Here is a 9569-nt window from a genome sequence, read left to right as displayed (position 1 = left end):
GCTTCTTTGGGCGCCTCACACTGTCTTTATGTCAACCTCACATCTTCTTCCCAAAATCAAGCATCTCTACTTCTAGATTCTGAATCCCATCATCAGAGACCCCACCACTCCAGCCTCTGTGCCACACAGTTCAGCTCTCTTGCCCAAATCACCTCTCCTGATGATCTAGCAAAATCTTGGAACTGTAGGTTATACCTCCTTCACAGACTAGATGGAGACTTGGAGGGTGTCCCATGTATAAGGGTGTGAATAGAAGTGTGGCTGGGGAGGACCCACTGACTCACCCTGGGGCTTCTGCCAGCCTGGCCATCATGGGCTTACGAGTGACATATAACTTGAGTCCTTCCCTTCTCTCTTCCTTCACACCTTCATCCTTTTTTGTTCTTCCTCCTACTCCTTCCTTAAATCCCACCCACCCATCTTTCCTGACACATCCTCCCAAGTGCTGAGTTGATATATGTACTCTATCACTGTACTGCTGGGTAGGAGTTAGTTGTTTTATGTGTGCATGTTGAGCATGTGGAGGCACGAGTGCCATGACTCATGTAGAAGTCAGAGGAGTTTTCTGGAGTCAGTTCTTTTCTTCCACCTTTACATAAGTTCTGAGAATTAAGGTCAAGGCATCAGGTTTATGTAGCAAGTGCTTATTCCCAATGAGCCATCTCAAAGGCCCAGGGCCCTGATCCTGATGCTGTATACTGCCTTTCCAACTGTCTGCAGGCACACCTGCGGCAATGGTTTTTGCTCCCAGCCCAATCTGTGTACCTGTGTGGATGGGACCTTGATCCCCAGCTTTGGAGTAAGTAGAAGTGAGTGGGCAGTGGCCTCTTGGGGGAGGAAGAGAAGATTCTAGGAACTTGAATGTCACTAGGAGCCTAGGTTGGTTTTGTTTTGCTGGACCTGGTCAGACCCTCATGGAACATCGTTACTTCACTGTATGTTTCTAATGATCCATAGCATCATTGGGGTGTAGCATGAGCTGTGTGACTGGGGGAAGCTGCCGAGGGAAGTCCTGTCTACACTGAAAGACCCACAGCATGAGGACTCCCCCACATTCTGACTCAGGAGAGGCAACACCCCAAATCACTCACAAGAAACGGTCTTGATGCAAACTGCAAGAGGTTTATTCAGGAAAGACCAGTGCACTGGGGACAACTTGTATCCCACGCAGGGGTAGAGGAGTCGACGATGAGCTCAAGGGGTAAGGGGTTTATGTAGACACACAAACCACAAACACCTGCCATTGGGCTATAAAGGCAAAAAACTGCAAACTCCTGACATCTTGGAACAATGGGGCTATTTTGGACACAGGTCTAGGGGCTTAAATAATGTTTTACTCTCTGTCAGGATCTTTTAATGCCAGAAAGGCTGTATAGGCACTGTGTGTGGACAACATGAGTACCTGGATTGCTGCCCTCACTTACACATTGGAATCCCAGATGGTGGGTCCCTTCATCCCTTTCCCACTCTCCATGACAATTCATCTAAGATCAAAGATCAGAGGTGACAAGCTCATTGTACAGTCTCTGTGTGAGTGGATGTGTGTGTGTGTGTGTGTGTGTGTGTGTGTGTGTTGTTTAGGGGGTAGTTTGTGCAGATGTGCAAGAATGCGTGGATATGTGCCTGTGGAGGCCAGAGATCGATGTTAGGTATTTCCACCAGTTGTTCTCCACTTTATTTTTTGAGACAGGGTCTCTCATTGAACCTGGAGCTCATCTATTCAGATAGGATACCTAGTCAGTGAGCTTTCAGAGACCCACCTGTCTCTGGCTCCCTAGCTATGAACTCACAGAGACCATTGCTTGTAGTTTTGGCATGGGTGCCAAGAATCTGAACTTAGATCCCCATGTTTACACGACAAAGCCCTTTACTGACTAAGCTTCCCCACATTATCCAGTTGGTGGGTATCTCCGGATAAAGAAAGGCTTACTTAGGTTCCAACCTCCTCTGCTTCTAGGAAACCTTCAGTCATCCTCCCCTATCTGTCCACAAACACTGTAACAGAAGTCGCTGTATCAGGCCAAACCTCTGTGCATGTGTATATGGATTCACGGGGCCTTGGTGTGAGAGAGGTACTGAGAAGAACTTGGGGAGGAAAATAGGCAGTGAACAAGAGATGGCTGGATTCTGGGCAGATAGCTGGCTCCTTTGCTACTCCCAGGGAAGTCTGAGAACAATGACTTTCTTTTGCTTATCCACTCTGCATAGCAGCTGTTACTCATTGGCAAAGAGTGAGGCACCATGGTGAGTCCTACTTTGGAAAAGCTGGTGTTGGTCTGGGAATAGGAAGAAGAAAACACTAACCTTGGGATTAATTGCCATAATAAGGGGGATCTGAAGGTCAGAGAGGTCAGGAATCATGGGGTCAAAGAGGGTTTTCTGGGGAAACGACCTCCCAGCTGACTCTTGAAAGGTTTTCTTTGTTTGTTTTGCTTTTGGGTTTGGGGTTTTGTTTTTGTTTTTGTTTTTTCTGTTTTCTATGTTTCTATGAAGGCCTCCTAGGGATATCAACCAAACATGGGATACCACGTTGCAGTAAGACTAGGCATATCCATTCATATTAAGACTGGTCAAGGCAACCCAGTAGGAAAAAGGGGTGGGGATCCCAAAAGCAGGCAAAAGCTTCAGAGACAGACCCCACTCCCTCTGTTAAGAGTCCCACAAGAATACCAAGCTACAAAACGATGAAATATATGCCTTTATGTGTATGTACTAATGCTACAGAGCATGCAGAAGTCAGAGGGCGACTTGCAGGAGTGAATTCTCTTTCCACCATGTGGGGTTTGAGGATCAAACTCGGGCTATTAAGCTCGGTGGCAAGTACATGTACTCTCTGAGCCACCTCCCAAGTCAAGATTTTCACATCTTAAGACAAGTCACACTGAGTTACCCAGGTAGTCCTGGATTTTAATATTTGGTCCAGGTTGACCTCAAGCTCACGCTTGATCCTCTTGCCTCAAGCTTCTCCTAGGCTCACAGGCATGTGCCACCATGCTCACCTGAACACTGGCTCTGAAAATGATTGGTAGGTAGAGCATGGATGGACAAACTTCTTTATTGAAACCATTTTTTTTCTTTTCCCCACCCCACCTCTACCATCACTGGCCCTCTGTCTCTGTCACTAGAGATTGGACTCAGTTCTTGCTTGAGAGCTAATCTGGCACTCTACAACTGAACCATGCCTCCTTCCACAGCCCTAGGAGATTCTAGGCAGAAGCACTACCCTTGAGCCACTCCCCAACCGCTCAGTGAAGAATTGTAGGCTTGTGTTTAATGATTAGCCATGTCCCAGGCCTCTTTTTACCTAAATTTTTTTTGAGATTTTAAAACATTTTATTGAAATTACTCACTTTTTTTTCCATTTTTATTAGGTATTTAACTCATTTACATTTCCAATGCTATACCAAAAGTCCCCCATATCCACCCACCCCCACTCCCCTGCCCACCCACTCCCCCTTTTTGGCCCTGGTGTTCCCCTGTACTGGGGCATATAAAGTTTGCAAGTCCAATGGGCCTCTCTTTGCAGTGATGGCCGACTAGGCCATCTTTTGATATATATGCAGCTAGAGTCAAGAGCTCCGGGGTACTGGTTAGTTCTTAATGTTGTTCCACCTATAGGGTTGCAGATCCCTTTAGCTCCTTGGCTACTTTCTCTAGCTCCTCCATTGGGAGCCCTATGATCCATCCATTAGCTGACTGTGAGCATCCACTTCTGTGTTTGCTAGGCCCCGGCATAGTCTCACAAGAGACAGCTACATCTGGGTCCTTTCAATAAAATCTTGCTAGTGTATGCAATGGTGTCAGCGTTTGGATGCTGATTATGGGGTGGATCCCTGGATATGGCAGTCTCTACATGGTCCATCCTTTCATCTCAGCTCCAAACTTTGTCTCTGTAACTCCTTCCATGGGTGTTTTGTTCCCAAATTTAAGGAGGGGCATAGTGTCCACACTTCAGTCTTCATTCTTCTTGAGTTTCATGTGTTTAGCAAATTATATCTTATATCTTGGGTATCCTAGGTTTGGGGCTAATATCCACTTATCAGTGAATACATATTGTGTGAGTTTCTTTGTGAATGTGTTACCTCACTCAGGATGATGCCCTCCAGGTCCATCCATTTGGCTAGGAATTTCATAAATTCATTCTTTTTAATAGCTGAGTAGTACTCCATTGTGTAGATGTACCACATTTTCTGTATCCATTCCTCTGTTGAGGGGCATCTAGGTTCTTTCCAGCTTCTGGCTATTATAAATAAGGCTGCTATGAACATAGTGGAGCATGTGTCCTTCTTACCTGTTGGGGCATCTTCTGGATATATGCCCAGGAGAGGTATTGCTGGATCCTCCGGTAGTACTATGTCCAGTTTTCTGAGGAACCGCCAGACTGATTTCCAGAGTGGTTGTACAAGCCTGCACTCCCACCAACAATGGAGGAGTGTTCCTCTTTCTCCACATCCACGCCAGCATCTGCTGTCACCTGAATTTTTGATCTTAGCCATTCTGACTGGTGTGAGGTGGAATCTCAGGGTTGTTTTGATTTGCATTTTCCCTGATGATTAAGGATGTTGAACATTTTTTCAAGTGCTTCTCTGCCATTCGGTATTCCTCAGGTGAGAATTCTTTGTTCAGTTCTGAGCCCCATTTTTTAATGGGGTTATTTGATTTTCTGAAGTCCACCTTCTTGAGTTCTTTATATATGTTGGATATTAGTCCCCTATCTGATTTAGGATAGGTAAAGATCCTTTCCCAATCTGTTGGTGGTCTTTTTGTCTTATTGACGGTGTCTTTTGCCTTGCAGAAACTTTGGAGTTTCATTAGGTCCCATTTGTCAATTCTCGATCTTACAGCACAAGCCATTGCTGTTCTGTTCAGGAATTTTTCCCCTGAGCCCATATCTTCAAGGCTTTTCCCCACTTTCTCCTCTATAAGTTTCAGTGTCTCTGGTTTTATGTGAAGTTCCTTGATCCACTTAGATTTGACCTTAGTACAAGGAGATAAGTATGGATCGATTCGCATTCTTCTACACGATAACAACCAGTTGTGCCAGCACCAATTGTTGAAAATGCTGTCTTTCTTCCACTGGATGGTTTTAGCTCCCTTGTCGAAGATCAAGTGACCATAGGTGTGTGGGTTCATTTCTGGGTCTTCAATTCTATTCCATTGGTCTACTTGTCTGTCTCTATACCAGTACCATGCAGTTTTTATCACAATTGCTCTGTAGTAAAGCTTTAGGTCTGGCATGGTGATTCCGCCAGAAGTTCTTTTATCCTTGAGAAGACTTTTTGCTATCCTAGGTTTTTTGTTATTCCAGACAAATTTGCAAATTGCTCCTTCCAATTCATTGAAGAATTGAGTTGGAATTTTGATGGGGATTGCATTGAATCTGTAGATTGCTTTTGGCAAGATAGCCATTTTTACAATGTTGATCCTGCCAATCCATGAGCATGGGAGATCTTTCCATCTTCTGAGATCTTCCTTAATTTCTTTCTTCAGAGATTTGAAGTTTTTATCATACAGATCTTTCACTTCCTTAGTTAGAGTCACGCCAAGATATTTTATATTATTTGTGACTATTGAGAAGGGTGTTGTTTCCCTAATTTCTTTCTCAGCCTGTTTATTCTTTGTATAGAGAAAGGCCATTGACTTGTTTGAGTTTATTTTATATCCAGCTACTTCACCGAAGCTGTTTATCAGGTTTAGGAGTTCTCTGGTAGAATTTTTAGGGTCACTTATATATACTATCATATCATCTGCAAAAAGTGATATTTTGACTTCCTCTTTTCCAATTTGTATCCCCTTGATCTCCTTTTGTTGTCGAATTGCTCTGGCTAATACTTCAAGTACTATGTTGAAAAGGTAGGGAGAAAGTGGGCAGCCTTGTCTAGTCCCTGATTTTAGTGGGATTGCTTCCAGCTTCTCTCCATTTACTTTGATGTTGGCTCCTGGTTTGCTGTAGATTGCTTTTATCATGTTTAGGTATGGGCCTTGAATTCCTGACCTTTCCAAAACTTTTATCATGAATGGGTGTTGGATCTTGTCAAATGCTTTTTCTGCATCTAACGAGATGATCATGTGGTTTTTGTCTTTGAGTTTGTTTATATAATGGATTACATTGATGGATTTTCGTATATTAAACCATCCCTGCATCCCTGGAATAAAACCTACTTGGTCAGGATGGATGATTGCTTTAATGTGTTCTTGGATTCGGTTAGCGAGAATTTTATTGAGGATTTTTGCATCGATATTCATAAGAGAAATTGGTCTGAAGTTCTCTATCTTTGTTGGATCTTTCTGTGGTTTAGGTATCAGAGTAATAGTGGCTTCATAAAATGAGTTGGGTAGAGTACCTTCTACTTCTATTTTGTGAGATAGTTTGTGCAGAATTGGAATTAGCTCTTCTTTGAAGGTCTGATAGAACTCTGCACTAAACCCATCTGGTCCTGGGCTTTTTTTGGTTGGGAGACTATTAATAACTGCTTCTATTTCTTTAGGTGATATGGGACTGTTTAGATGGTCAACTTGATCCTGATTCAACTTTGGTACCTGGTATCTGTCCAGAAATTTGTCCATTTCGTCCAGGTTTTCCAGTTTTGTTGAGTATAGCCTTTTGTAGAAGGATCTGATGGTGTTTTGGATTTCTTCAGGATCTGTTGTTATGTCTCCCTTTTCATTTCTGATTTTGTTAATTAGGATTTTGTCCCTGTGCCCTTTAGTGAGTCTAGCTAAGGGTTTATCTATCTTGTTGATTTTCTCAAAGAACCAACTCCTCGTTTGGTTAATTCTTTGAATAGTTCTTCTTGTTTCCACTTGGTTGATTTCACCCCTGAGTTTGATTATTTCCTGCCGTCTACTCCTCTTGGGTGAATTTGCTTCCTTTTTTTCTAGGGCTTTTAGATGTGTTGTCAAGCTGCTAGTATGTGCTCTCTCCCGTTTCTTCTTGGAGGCACTCAGAGCTATGAGTTTCCCTCTTAGAAATGCTTTCATTGTGTCCCATAGGTTTGGGTACGTTGTGGCTTCATTTTCATTAAACTCTAAAAAGTCTTTAATTTCCTTCTTTATTCCTTCCTTGACCAAGGTATCATTGAGAAGAGTGTTATTCAGTTTCCACGTGAAAGTTGGCTTTCCATTATTTATGTTGTTATTGAAGATCAGTCTTAGGCCATGGTGGTCTGATAGGATACATGGGATAATTTCAATATTTTTGTATCTATTGAGGCCTGTTTTGTGACCAATTATATGGTCAATTTTGGAGAAGGTCCCGTGAGGTGCTGAGAAGAAGGTATATCCTTTTGTTTTAGGATAAAATGTTCTGTAGATATCTGTCAGGTCCATTTGTTTCATAACTTCTGTTAGTTTCACTGTGTCCCTGTTTAGTTTCTGTTTCCACGATCTGTCCTTTGAAGAAAGTGGTGTGTTGAAGTCTCCCACTATTATTGTGTGAGGTGCAATGTATGCTTTGAGCTTTACTAAAGTGTCTCTAATGAATGTGGCTGCCCTTGCATTTGGTGCATAGATATTCAGAATTGAGAGTTCCTCTTGGAGGATTTTACCTTTGATGAGTATGAAGTGTCCCTCCTTGTCTTTTTTGATAACTTTGGGTTGGAAGTCGATTTTATCCGATATTAAAATGGCTACTCCAGCTTGTTTCTTCAGTCCATTTGCTTGGAAAATTGTTTTCCAGCCTTTCACTCTGAGGTAGTGTCTGTCTTTTTCCCTGAGATGGGTTTCCTGTAAGCAGCAGAATGTTGGGTCCTGTTTGTGTAGCCAGTCTGTTAGTCTATGTCTTTTTCTTGGGGAATTGAGTCCATTGATATTAAGAGATATTAAGGAAAAGTAATTGTTGCTCCCTTTTATTTTTGTTGTTAGAGTTGGCATTCTGTTCTTGTGGCTGTCTTCTTTTTGGTTTGTTGAATGATTACTTTCTTGGTTGTTCTAGGGCGTGATTTCCGTCCTTGTATTGCTTCTTTTCTGTTATTATCCTTTGAAGGGCTGGATTCGTGGAAAGATATTGTGTGAATTTGGTTTTGTCGTGGAATACTTTGGTTTCTCCATCTATGGTAATTGAGAGTTTGGCCGGGTATAGTAGCCTGGGCTGGCATTTGTGTTCTCTTAGTGTCTGTATAACATCTGTCCAGGCTCTTCTGGCTTTCATAGTCTCTGGTGAAAAGTCTGGTGTAATTCTGATAGGCCTTCCTTTATATGTTACTTGACCTTTCTCCCTTACTGCTTTTAATATTCTATCTTTATTTAGTGCATTTGTTGTTCTGATTATTATGTGTCGGGAGGAATTTCTTTTCTGGTCCAGTCTATTTGGAGTTCTGTAGGCTTCTTGTATGATCATGGGCATCTCTTTTTTTATGTTTGGGAAGTTTTCTTCTATTATTTTGTTGAAGATATTAGCTGGCCCTTTAAGTTGAAAATCTTCATTCTCATCAATTCCTATTATCCATAGGTTTGGTCTTCTCATTGTGTCCTGGATTACCTGGATGTTTTGAGTTAGGATCCTTTTGCATTTTGTATTTTCTTTGACTGTTGTGTCGATGTTCTCTATGGAATCTTCTGCACCTGAGATTCTCTCTTCCATTTCTTGTATTCTGTTGCTGATGCTCGCATCTATGGTTCCAGATCTCTTTCCTAGGGTTTCTATCTCCAGCGTTGCCTCGCTTTGGGTTTTCTTTATTGTGTCTACTTCCCCTTTTAGTTCTAGTATGGTTTTGTTCATTTCCATCACCTGTTTGGATGTGTTTTCCTGTTTTTCTTTATTGATTTCTACCTGTTTGGCTGTGTTTTCCTGCTTTTCTTTAAGGGCCTGTAACTCTTTAGCAGTGCTCTCCTGTAATTCTTTAAGTGACTTATGAAAGTCCTTCTTGATGTCCTCTATCATCATCATGAGAAATGTTTTTAAATCTGGGCCTAGATTTTCGGTTGTGTTGGGGTGCCCAGGACTAGGTGGGGTGGGAGTGCTCCGTTCTGATGATGGTGAGTGGTCTTGATTTCTGTTAGTAGGATTCTTACGTTTGCCTTTCGCCATCTGGTAATCTCTGAAGCTAGCTGTTTTAGTTGTCACTGTTAAGAGCTTGTTCTTCAGGTGACTCTGTTAGCCTCTATAAGCAGACCTGGAGGGTAGCACTCTCCTAAGTTTCAGTGGGCAGAGTATTCTCTGCAGGCAAGCTCTCTTCTTGCAAGGCAGGTACCCAGATATCTGGTGTTCGAACCAGACTCCTGGCAGAAGTTGTGTTCCACTCACTAGAGGTCTTAGGATCTCCTGTGGAATCCTGTGTGGGCCCTTGCGGGTGTCAGGTGACTCAGCTGGCAAGGTAGCCCGGGGCTCGAGTGGAGTGGAAGGGGTTTGTGCCCCAGATCAAGCCCGGGTAGCCTGCTTCCCTATGTACCACAGTCTCAGGTTCCGCACGATTGGATTGGGGCAGGCGCTGTGTTCCACTCACTAGAGGTCTTAGGATCCCGTGGGGAGTCCCGTGTGGGCCCTTGCGGGTGTTGGGCAAGACTCTGCTGGCAAGGTAGCCTGGGGCTCGAGTCGAGCGGAAGGGACTTGTGCCCCAGATCAGGCCCGG

This window comes from Mus musculus, chromosome 8 (genome assembly GCF_000001635.26).
Source record: "Mus musculus strain C57BL/6J chromosome 8, GRCm38.p6 C57BL/6J".
NCBI lineage: Eukaryota > Metazoa > Chordata > Mammalia > Rodentia > Muridae > Mus > Mus musculus.
The sequence above is the reverse complement of the archived record's forward strand: the minus strand, read 5'-3'. Positions refer to the sequence as shown.